Consider the following 12,697-nt stretch of genomic DNA (forward strand, 5'->3'; position numbering starts at 1 on the left):
TGGAATTCAGGTAAGTTTTCTAGAAACATAAAACCTTATGTCCTTTATAATGGACATGAGTAGTCAAGAGTTGTGAGTTAAGGGAAGATAATATTACTTTGTAGGCAAAAGTTACGACAGCTAGGCACAGAGTGCTGTAAGAAAACGAGATATTTGACCTTCTAAATAATTTCTTAGATTTCGGCGATGAGTGATGAAATTGATTCGTAACTAGGAATCGTTATGAAGAAGATGAAGAGGTGGGAAGTGGGAAAGTGAAATGAAACGTGAGCTGAGTCCAGCATTTGAAAATCAACCAGAGGCACGCCCTCAATTTTCCTCTTTATCAACACCATCCTCAATAAAGAGCGAAGAGAATGCTCCACAAAATGAGTTTTTTTCGTGAGAGTATTGCGTTCAATTTTAGTTTCTACTAGGAAAATAAGTACATTAGAAGCAGACGCGGGAAATGAATGTTTTGATTGGCCATATAGAACTCAGAAAAGTGATATTAAATGGAGGCACTCCCGCAGTAATGACCGAATTGATAATTTTAATTTTACCCCATCTGTGGGGTCAAAAGTGAGTACGACTATTTCAATTTTTCGAAGACGCATCCAACTTCACTAATCTTTATCGTGTGCAGAAAGAATCCAACCGTCGACCAACTAGTCCTGGGAAAATTCCGAAGTTCAGCACTACCACTATTTGCTAACAATATAACACGTAATCTTTCTTATTGGCTGTGAATACATTTGCATTTAGTGGATACTAGTCTACCCCCACAACATACTTACTTAATTGGCGCTTAACCGTCTAAACGGTTATGGCCGTCCAACAAGGCGCGCCAGTCGCTCCGCCAACCGGCGCCAATTGGTCACACCAAGGGAGTTTAAATCTTTTTCCACCTGGTCCTTCCACCGGAGTGGGGCCGCCCTCTACCTCTGCTTCCATAGGCGGGTTCCGATAGAAACACTTTCTTGGCCGGAGCATCATCATTCCTTCGCATAACATGGCCTAGCCAGCGCAGCCGCTGCGTTTTAATTCGCTGGACTATGTTGATGTCTGCGTATAGCTCGTACAGCTCATCATTAAATCTTCTCCGGTACTCGCCAACGCGTAGAGGTCCATAAATCTTTCGAAGAACTTTTCTCTCGAACACTCCCAAAGCCGCTTCATCTGCTGTTGTCATGGCCCATGCTTCTGCCCCATATAGCAGGACGGGTACGATAAGTGACTTGTAGAGTATGATTTTCGTTCGCCGAGAGAGGACTTCACTTTTCAATTGCCTGCCTAGTCCAAAGTAACATTTATTGACAAGATTGATTCTTAGCTGGATTTCAGTGCTGATGTTGTTGCTAGTATTGATGCTGGTTCCCAAATAAACGAAGTCTTTTACTATTTCGAAATTATGGCTGTCAACAGTAGTGTGGTTGCCAAGGCGTGTATGCGCTGACTCTTTGCTCGATGACAGCAGGTACTTCGTTTTGTCCTCATTCACGATCAAACCCATTTTTACCGCTTCTTTTTCCAGTTTGGAGTAAGCAGAACTAACTGCGCGGGTGTTTAGGCCGATGATATCAATGTCATAAGCATATGCCAGTAATTGCACACTTGTATAGTATATTGTTCCAGTGCGGTTAAGTTCTGCAGCTAGTATAATTTTCTCCAGCATCAAATTAAAGAAATCGCACGATAAGGGGTCACCCTGTCTGAAACCTCGTTTAGTTTCGAACGGCTCGGAGAGGTCCTTCCCAATTCTGACTGAGCTGATGGTGTTACTCAACGTCATTTTGCACAGCCGTATAAGTTTTGCGGGGAAACCAAATTCAGACATAGCGGCATATAGGCAGCTCCTTTTCGTGTTGTCGAAGGCGGCTTTAAAGTCGACGAAGAGGTGATGTGTGTCGATTCTCTTTTCAAAGGTTTTTTCAAAGATTTCGCGCTTTGTGAAAATCTGGTCGATGGTAGATTTACCAGGTCTGAAGCCGCACTGATAAGGTCCAATCAGCCGGTTCACGGTGGGCTTCAATCTTTCGCACAATACACTTGAAAGGACCTTATATGCGATATTAAGAATGCTGATTCCACGATATTTGGTGCATTTTGCAGTATCCCCCTTCTTGTGGACTGGGCAAAGAACACTTAGATTCCAACCGTCGGGCATGCACTCGTCCGCCCATATTTTGCTAAGAAGTTGCTGCATGCGCCTTACCAACTCCTCGCCGCCGTACTTGAATAGCTCCGCAGGCAATCCATCAGCGCCCATAGACTACCCCCACAAACCCAAGATAAATTATATAGCGTAAGATATATAATGGATTTTATTCGGAAACGGTTATTGGAGCAAGAATATATACGTGGTAATCCTTGTCCATGGGGAATAAAACTTTATGTTCTTTGTGGAAAAAGTGGAATGCCTATCATTTCGTTGCGTAGCAGGGGTCCTCCACAGAAATTTAATTGTAAATGTAAATGTTATAAACAAACTTGGTTTTGGTGCTTCAAACAAATGGATTTTATTGCTTTCAGAAAAAGATTGGCTTATACTCTTTTGAAAATATAATGCACATACCCTCAATATACTCAAAATGCAAGTAAACGACGTCGAAGACATTGATGTATTTCCACCAATCACTGATTGATACGCGTTATGATCAAAGCGGCCATTTACCGAAGTTTGATTCTTCACGGCCAATGCAGTTCGTTGTAAAATGGAAGGATGCAAGGAAAACACGCACTTTTATTTCACGAAATGCAACGCCCACCTCTGCATTCGTCGAAATTTTGACTGTTTTTATGAATACCATTCAAATTTTTTTTTATTTAAAATAAACCGTTAAACTCATAAACTGTAAGGTATAGTTATTTTTTCTCTAATAAAAATGAATTTGGTTGTTATTTTTACTCTAATAAAAATGAATTTGGTTGTAAAATTATTTCAATTGTTTATCTCTTTTCGAATATTCATATACCTTACTGCATTTAAGTTGACTACCTTGGCTACCCATGTCCACTCAGGTGGACGCCCATATAAGGAGGCGATTTTTGCTTTCACTAAAGTGCTTCCGAAACTGCTTACAGTAATCACCATTACTTAGAAATATATTTGTAATGCGTACTCGCTGGCGGTAGTGAAAGGGTTAAACAAAATTTTTTTTACTTATTTATTTTGGTCTTAAAACTCTTTCTTTTCATAAATAAAATAACAATAAAAAAAACTGTTTTAAATTTCCGAATATGAATTTCAGTAAATCAATTTGTATATCTTTAGGAATTTGCGTTTAAAATCAATTATAACTATTTTTTCCATTTTTTACCACGGAATTAGGTACATTTAAGGTACTCACACATTTTTATTTATATAAATTAAAATATTTGTTAGTTTTGTTTGAAAGTAGGTGGAAACTTATCTATAATTAATTGATCAACTAAATGGGAAAAATTTACTTTTTTAGTTTTCCTCCATTTGTTTCAACGCAAGAGAGGTAGAAAGTCAGAAAAATCCTTAGTACCACGAAATTATGTTACACGCAGAAGAATCAAAGTTTTTTTATCCATTGCTGACTGGAATATCACATGCCCGTCAGACCGGACCTGCATTTTATGCAATAACAAAAGCAAACAAGTAAGGAAGGTTAAGTTCGGGTGTAACCGAACATTACATACTCAGTTGAGAGCTATGGTGACAACATAAGGGAAAATAACCATGTAGGAAAATGAACCGAGGGAAACCCTGGAATGTGTTTGTATGACATGTGTATCAAATGAAAGGCATTAAAGAGTATTTTATGAGGGAGTGGGCCATAGATCTATAGATGGACGCCTTTTCGAGATATCGCCATAAAGATGGACCAGGGGTGACTCTAGAATGCGTTTGCACAATATGGGCATCAAACGAAAGGTGTTAATGAGTATTTTAAAAGGGAGTGGGCCTTAGTTCTATAGGTGGACGCCGTTTCGAGATATCGTCATAAAGGTGGACCAGGGGTGACTCTAGAATGCGTTTGTACGATATGGGTATCAAATGAAAGGTGTTAATGAGTATTTTAAAAGGGAGTAATCCTTAGTTCCATAGGTGGACGCCGTTTCGAGATATCGCCATAAAGGTGGACCAGGGGTGACCCTAGAATTTGTTTGTACAATATGGGCATCAAACGAATGGTGTTAATGAGTATTTTAAAAGGGAGTGGGCCTTAGTTCTATAGGTGGTCGCCTTTTCGAAATATCGCCATAAATGTGGACCAGGGGTGACTCTAGAATGCGTTTGTACGATATGGATATCAAATTAAAGGTATTAATGAGTATTTTAAAAGGGAGTAATCCTTAGTTCCATAGGTGGACGCCGTTTCGAGATATCGCCATAAAGGTGGACCAGGGGTGACCCTAGAATTTGTTTGTACGATATGGGTATCAAAAGAAAGGTGTTAATGAGTATTTTAAAAGGGAGTAATCCTTAGTTCCATAGGTGGACGCCGTTTCGAGATATCGCCATAAAGGTGGACCAGGGGTGACCCTAGAATTTATTTGTACAATATGGGTATCAAAAGAAAGGTGTTAATGAGTATTTTAAAAGGGTGTGGGGCTTAGTTCTATAGGTGGACACCTTTTCGGAATATCGCCACAAAGGTGGACCAGGGGTGACTATAGAATGTGTTTGTACGATATGGCCATCAAAAGAAAGGTGATAATGAGTATTTTAAAAGGGAGTATTCCTTAGTTCCATAGGTGGACGCCGTTTCGAGATATCGCCATAAAGGTGGAGCAGGGGTGACCCTAGAATTTGTTTGTACAATATGGGTATCAAAAGAAAGGTGCTAATGAGTATTTTAAAAGGGTGTGGGGCTTAGTTCTATAGGTGGACGCCTTTTCGAGATATCGCCATAAAGGTGGACCAGGGGTGACTCTAGAATGAGTTTGTACGATTTGGGTATCAAATTAAAGGTATTAATGAGAGTTTTAAAAGGGAGTGGAGGTAGTTGTATATGTGAAGGCTTTTTCCAGATATCGACCAAAATGTGGACTAGGGTGACCCAGAACATTATCGGTTGGATACCGCTAATTTATTTATATATGTAATACCTGGCAAGATTTTAAGGGTTTTTTGTTTCGCCCTGCAGAACTTTTTCATTTTCTTCTACTTAATATGGTAGGTGTCACAACCATTTTATAAAGTTTTTTCTAAAGTTATATTTCGCGTCAATAAAACAATCCAATTACCTTACCATGTTTCATCCCTTTTTTCGTATTTGGTATAGAATTATGGCATTTTTTTCATTTTTCGCAATTTTCGATATCGAAAAAGTGGGCGTGGTCATAGTCGGATTTCGTTCATTTTTCATGCCAAGGTAAAGTGGGTTCAGATAAGTACGTGAACTGAGTTTAGTAAAGATATATCGATTTTTGCTCAAGTTATCGTGTTAACGGCCATGCGGAAGGACAGACGGACGACTGTGTATAAAAACTGGGCGTGGCATCAACCGATTTCGCCCATTTTCACAGAAAACAGTTAGCGCCATAAAATCTATGCCCCTACCAAATTTCAAAAGGATTGCTTAATTTTTGTTCGATTTATGGCATTAAAAGTATCCTAGACAAATTAAATTAAAAAGGGCGGAGCCACGCCCATTTTTAAATTTTCTTTTATTTTTGTATTTTGTTGCACCATATCATTACTGGAGTTGAATCTTGACATAATTTACTTATATACTGTAAAGATATTAAATTTTTTGTTAAAATTTTACTTTAAAAAAATTTTTTTTTTTAAAGTGGGCGTGGTCCTTCTCCGATTTTGCTAATTTTTATTAATCGTACATGCAGTAATAAGAGTAACGCTCCTGCCAAATTTCATCATGATATCTTCAACGACTGCCAAATTACAGCTTGCAAAATTTTAAATTACCTTCTTTAAAAAGTGGGCGGTGCCACGCCCATTGTCCAAAATTTTACTAATTTTATATTTTGCGTCATAAGTTCAACTAACCTACCAAGTTTCGTCGCTTTATCGGTCTTTTGTAATGAATTATCGCACTTTTTCGGTTTTTCGAAATTTTCGATATCGAAAAAGTGGGCGTGGTTATAGTCCGATATCGTTCATTTTAAATAGCGATCTGAGATGAGTGCTCAGGAACCTACATACCAAATTTCATCAAGATACCTCAAAATTTACTCAAGTTATCGTGTTAACGGACGGACGGACGGACGGACGGACGGACGGACGGACGGACGGACGGACGGACATGGCTCAATCAAATTTTTTTTCGATCCTGATTATTTTGATATATGGAAGTCTATATCTATCTCGATTCCTTTATATATGTACAACCAACCGTTATCCAATCAAACTTAATATACTCTGTGAGCTCTGCTCAACTGAGTATAAAAAAATATCATTGCCTACTACAGCGGAACGATACGGAAATATCTAGGTGCAGGACTAGTTGTAAATATACTTTTTGTTGTTGTTAATTAGTCATACAGTAGTAAGAATACATACATACATACTTATATATTGTATTAATGTATATTTTTTTACAGAGTTAGGTGTGTAGTTAAATTCTAACAATGGTAAACTGGCTCATTTTCCATACACTCAGGTTACGCTCGAATGCGGACTATTTACATGAGTCCATTTCCTTTATTATGCAAAGTCCAACATTGAGATTACTAATGTTTATTTTATTCTTACTATATAAGTATATAAGTATTTATGTATGCAGCTCCAAACCAAAAAAAAATGTGCACCTCATTTAAGCTTATTTCCCTTGTTCAAGTAGATTATAATATGGGAATTGATGTTTTCTTTGTAGTTCCATTATATCCGACATCCTTTATACATACTACGCCTTATTTTATAAATTAATGGGGCACATTTATAGATTCGGTAAGAATCCCACTAGAAGAAATAAAATCATGCTGAAAAGTTTACTCTTTTACAGCTCAGTCAGAATTGGAAACGAACTCTCTGAAAACTAAACGAGGTTTCAGAAAAAAAGAGGAGAAAATTATAATAGCCACAGAACTTAACCGCTGTGGAACAATATTCTATAAAAGCGTGCAATTACTGGCGTATGCTGATGGCATTGATATCATCGGCGTGGACACCTGCGCCGTAAGTTCTGCTGGAACAAGAAGCGAAACAGATGGGCTTGATGGTGAATGATGACAAAACGAAGTTCCTGCTGTCATCGAGCAAAGTTGTTAGTAAAAGATTTCGTTTTGAACCAGTATTAACACAAACAACAACATCAGCTCTGAAATCCAGCGAATTATCACTGTTGCCAATAAATGCTACTTTGGACTTGGTAGGCAATTGAAAATAAAGTCCTCTCTTAGCAAACGAAAAGCATGCCCTACAAGTCACTTATCGTACCCGTCCTGCTTTATGGCGCAGAAGCATGGACCATGACCATCAGATGAAGCGGCTTTGGGAGTGTTCGAGCGAAAAGTTCTTCGAAAGATTTACGGACCTATACACATTGGCGATGGCGAGTATCGACGGTGATGAGCTGTACGAGCTTTATGCAGACATGAACATACTCCAGCGAATTAAATCGTTGCAGCTATGCTGGCTAGGCCATGTTATGCGAATGAAAAATGACACTCCGGCTAAGAAAGTATTTTTATCGGAACCCGCCAATGGAAGCAGGTGGAAAACGATTTACTCTCCCAATTGGCGCCAGTTGGCAGAGCGAAGAAGCGACTGACGCGTCTTGTTGGACGGTTCGGCGCCAATTAAGTGAGTAAGTAAAACACACATTCTGGAATAAAATTCACACCTTTCAGTATATCGCACTCAGTATTAGTAAACAATGTCAACATATGATGCCTGATCATCATTTATTCAATAAGGCCAAAAAGGCTGTGTTTTGAAGGGCACTCATAGGCGTTAAACTGACAGATCGTGTTGAAGCCGACAGGACATGCACGATATCGATAAAAAAAGTTAAAAAAAATTGTTAGAAGAATGCTCTGTCTCAGCTCAAACGTTTTGAATTCAAGTCGTATAGCGCGTTTGTGGGACAAATTCTGAGTAAGGGTGGTTTTGAGTAGACAGCTCAAATTTGAATTTATAATCTGAGTTGGGTTCTTCTGTTCAAACTCTGATCTAAGGTGTTTTTCAAAAGTTGACTGAAATAGGGCAGCCCGAGAGCTATACTTGGCAGTAGATATAATGACCTATATAATTTACAGTTGAGTGTAACCGCAAGATTACAGATGTATTTACATGTACACGTGAGAATGTGAAGAGATGCCTACTGCATTGATACTAACATATAAAAAGTAAAATTATGTAATCTCATTTTATTTACTTTCATCATTCTTCCAAGCTTATCTCACTAATTACTTGTTTCTATATAGAGTTCTTATTTATCATTTACTGTTTGTTGACAATTATCAACACTCTTAAATGTGTCGCCAATTGGTTGCTGCTTCCATTATTATGGTTATTCACATCACTGCAATTAAGGCGCCTCTTATATGCCTTCATGTAAGTAAAATACATTGAAACCATAAACTGGTCTGTTTAGAACTAGAATTCTCTAGCCAATAATAAACTAGTCCGAAAAATATTGGGGCCATTCTTATTAATCTAGAAAATTCAATACAAACGTTTCCAGGATTTTGTTTTCTTTCGAGCTTACGGAGTTGGAAAACTGCCAGCAGATCTTTTTATTTTAGTGTGAATGTTAATAAAGCTAGAATTGGCCGTAGAGCATTATTAATAAACAATTTGGGATAATAGCGTTCATCTTGGTGCATTTTCAGAGCACATCCAACAGGGTTGAACCAAAAGAAAGTTGCTGGCAAAGTTTTTGTTTCCACATCAAATTTTAAATTATTATTATTAGACCTGGAAGCACTGCGACCTTTGTGTAGATCTATTGTGCATAATTTAAAATGATGGTCTTGGTCTTGTTGGGTTAACGTTCCTGCTGGACATAAATAATCATAATCGCCACTCATGCAGAAGGAATCAGCGCAATACATTTCTTCACAGCTGGGTAAATAACCACAATTTTTTCTAACTCAAGCTTCCTGACTTAATCTATATTAAATAAAATGGAAGTCAGATAAGAATGTTAAGAAAAGTTCATTTAGGCATGAATGTAGGTAAGTAGAAGTGAAAATGATATGGTGAGTATTTGTAAATATTTACATATATACATATATATATACATATTTACGTAAGTGCGCGTGTATGTAATTGTATTTACACTCAGTGACAGATGTGCGTCTTCTTTTCAGCAGAACGACCACGAAGAAAAAGTTCTAAACTCTAAATAATTGTATAATAGTTAATATCATGAACAAAGTTTTGAGTTATGATTAACAGCAAACGCACATACATAAGTCTTCTTAATAAAAAAAAAATCGCGTTAATTTTTCTCTCTTTAGATTTGAAAATACACACGTGAATGACTTGGCAATGTAAACTTGACTCGAATCAATTAATCTTTTTTTAATATTTTGTTCTTATTTCTTAGTGCTTGTTCGTTGTCGTTGGCTGACACGAAAATATAATCATTGACTGGAATAAAATAATTTCCCACGCTTTACAACTCAATCACTAAGAATTCTACGTTAGTGCACACCTGGATAGTAAATAAATTTCCATGGCCTTAATAAAACCATACAAACATACACACATTTAAGTATGTATCAGGTACGGCCAGAAAGAACATACACCAAAAAATTAAGAATACAATTTTGAATGAGTTTTAGGCTACTGTGCATCCGACTTCAATTCACAAATATTACATACATACATACATATATAAGATTTTTGTAGAATATACGTAGATATGTATCTTTAATAAACCTTAATATATAAAAAACACGTGTCACACAATTGAGGCCAATGGACTCCTAAACTACTGAACCGATTTTGAATTTGTTTTGCTCCCCGTGTGTAGCTTGATCTAACTTGAAATATAGGATAGGTGACTGGGTGACTAGGGTCTCGAGATATAGGCCAAAACGTGGACCCGGGTACCCCTAGAATGTGTTTATAGAATATGGATATCAAATGAAAGCTGTTGATGAGTGCTTTAGAAGAGGGTAATTTTCATGTCCCTGGGTGACTCGAGATATAGGCCAAAACGTGGACCTGAGTACCCCTAGAATGTGTGTATAGAATATGGATATCAAATGAAAGCTGTTGATGAGTGCTTTAGTAGAGTGTAATTTTCATACCCCTGGGTGACTAGGGTCTCGAGCTATAGGCCAAAAAGTGGGCCAGTGAATGCCTAGACAATGTTTATACAATATGGATATCAAATGAAAGCTGCTGATGAGTGCTTTAGTACAGAGTAATATATTATCCATAGACGGACTGGGATTAGGACTAGGACTGGGACTGAGACTAGGAGTTGGACTGAGACTCGGAATGGGACTGGGACTGGGACTGGAATAAAATACATACCACCTTCTGGAACAGGCAATAAGTGATGCAGAAGAATGAGAAGAAATTGAGAGAAGAGAAAAGAGAGAAGGAGAAGGGGATTAACAAAGAGATAGAATTAGACGAAGATGGAGATAGATGAAGCGAAAAAGACGGAGGGAGGAGTGAATAAAAGGATTAGGAAAAAGTGAAGAGGGGAGAGGGCAGAGTCAGACGGAAAAAGCTTATTAAAATGTATGCAGATTGGCCAAATTTAGGGCAGGACAACGTCTGCCGGGTCTTCTAGTTTATTATAATATCAGCCGCAATAGAAAGTCCATCTCGCTAACAGTCATGTAAAATTGATTTGAGCAGCATTGAATTTTTATTTTCTGACCCATTAGGTCTTTGATTTGTTTATTGCAACACAAAAACAAAGTTGGAATAAAACGTAATAATATAATAATCATTAACATATTCTTAAATTCCGTGCTAGTCTATGAATTACTATATAAATCAAGTTCTTCTCTAATTTTTTCCTCCATTTATAGCAAATTCACTGCACTTTTTCACGTTTTATGAATGCCGTCGATTGTGCATTATAAAAAACGTCGATGGAGCAAATGCGAATCCAAATATTATAACACACCAGTGTTCTGTATTCTGTAACTTTTTAATGACCATTCTCACAACAATAACGCAAACTACCTAGAGACAAATCTTGTCAAGGTAGTACATATTATACTTTAATACAGAATAATTTTGTGGGAGTTATCTGCCGAATTTTGGCACTAATCTGACATTACCTTACCATTAGTTTATTTCACCGGAACCATACCCTCAGTAAAAATCGAAACTTTAATAGTGGCTGATGGAAAATTAAAGATTTATGAAAACTTCGAGAGACAATGAACCAGTGAACAGGAAATCCTCTTCAATAATAAAGAGGAGCTCGCTCGACAACGCCTTACTGTGTTGGAGGTTGACGTACATATGTGTAGACGCAATTATTTATTCGTTTATGTAGATACATAATGATTGAATTATTGATGTGAATGTTTGTAGTTTACAGTCTCTCGAGTACACTTGGCGTATAGGTAAATGCATCTGTGTGTGACATCTCTTTCGGCTGCCTTATATATGTGTATACATGATTTGATTATTGACGTAAATACTGCTTGGCATGGCCTTAGCATCGCCTTAGTGATGGTATAGCTTAGTGATACTAATATCCGTGACAATATGTATTATTTTTGCTCTGAGTACAGCATATACTCCGCTTCCTTCTTTATTTGGTGGTGCGATATATGCGAAGCACCTTTCAGTTCGTTTTAGTGTCCTACTGTTATGATTAAATTTGTTCTGATAACACCTTGTACTGGATTTCTGGACTCCATTAAAATGATAGAGCAAAGTTCATAGTGTACAAGTACAAGTGTGTTGACTTCTTTCTGACAGGCACTCGCTTAAGTGGGCATAACGGGAAAATCTGGGTTGCCATTGTTGTTTCGGTTGAAAAAGGTCAATTAGGGTTCTGTGCAGAGACGTAAAAGATTGAAACAGGGTTTATGTAGTCACAAAAGTGTTGCTCCTGTTCCACAGCATTTTAATTTTATATCATGGCGAAAAGTGTTCAGTTCAGAGTTATTGGTTTTCATTAAAAGTTTAATTTATTACGGAGGGTTACTCCTTTAATTGTAAAAAGCAGAGAAAACGTAGAGTTTTTCAAATTATTGTGAAAAACTTTTTAATTTGAATTTCTGTACCCAAGTTCACTATGAAAACTGAAAAATGTACACTTATTGAAAACTCATTTGCACACACAATTTACACTTTGAATTTAATTGTGTTTTTATGCACAAAATTTTGAAACTAAAAACAAAATTTTCATTTGTCAGAAAAAATAAAGAAAAAACTGCCTAATGTCAAAAAACCCTATCGAAATACAAACTGGCTTGTTTGTTTTTAATGAACTACGTTGAATTTTTCTTGTATTTCGTTAGTTTTTCAAATATAGTTCACATACTTTCACCAGTATTGAAACCTTATTGGCTCACTCGACAAAAAATATAAGAGAAAATACAAGAAAAATACATAGAAAATAAAGAAGCGTCATATAGGAGTTTGATTTGTTTGCAATTACAGCACCATTATATTTGCAGGAGGCTTTCACAGCTACAAAAATTAAGGCGGATTTAAACAGACGCTTTGGTTTTGTTGCATTCATTAATTCATCTGTCGAGCGAAGTATCGAAAAATTTACATAAATGCTTTGGTTGCGTGCCTACGCTAAACTATATTTCAAAAAACTAACGAAATATAAGAAAAATACAA

General features: G+C 37.0%; 1 protein-coding gene across 7 annotated transcripts in view; it reads left to right on the plus strand.

Annotated features, from left to right (window-relative positions):
* Positions 1-12,697, plus strand: part of LOC137238542 (uncharacterized) — a 45,892-nt gene that overhangs the window by 22,171 nt on the left and 11,024 nt on the right. Inside the window, exon 1 of one of the 7 annotated variants that reach the window (XM_067763664.1) lies at positions 8,678-8,984. The exons of the other annotated variants lie outside the window; for them this stretch is intronic. The gene's annotated coding sequence lies outside the window, so the exon portion shown is untranslated. Of the gene's footprint in view, positions 1-8,677; positions 8,985-12,697 lie in introns of those variants that run through there. 7 annotated transcript variants of the gene reach the window in all.

The sequence above is a fragment of the Eurosta solidaginis genome, chromosome 1 (genome assembly GCF_040869045.1).
Source record: "Eurosta solidaginis isolate ZX-2024a chromosome 1, ASM4086904v1, whole genome shotgun sequence".
Taxonomy (NCBI): domain Eukaryota; kingdom Metazoa; phylum Arthropoda; class Insecta; order Diptera; family Tephritidae; genus Eurosta; species Eurosta solidaginis.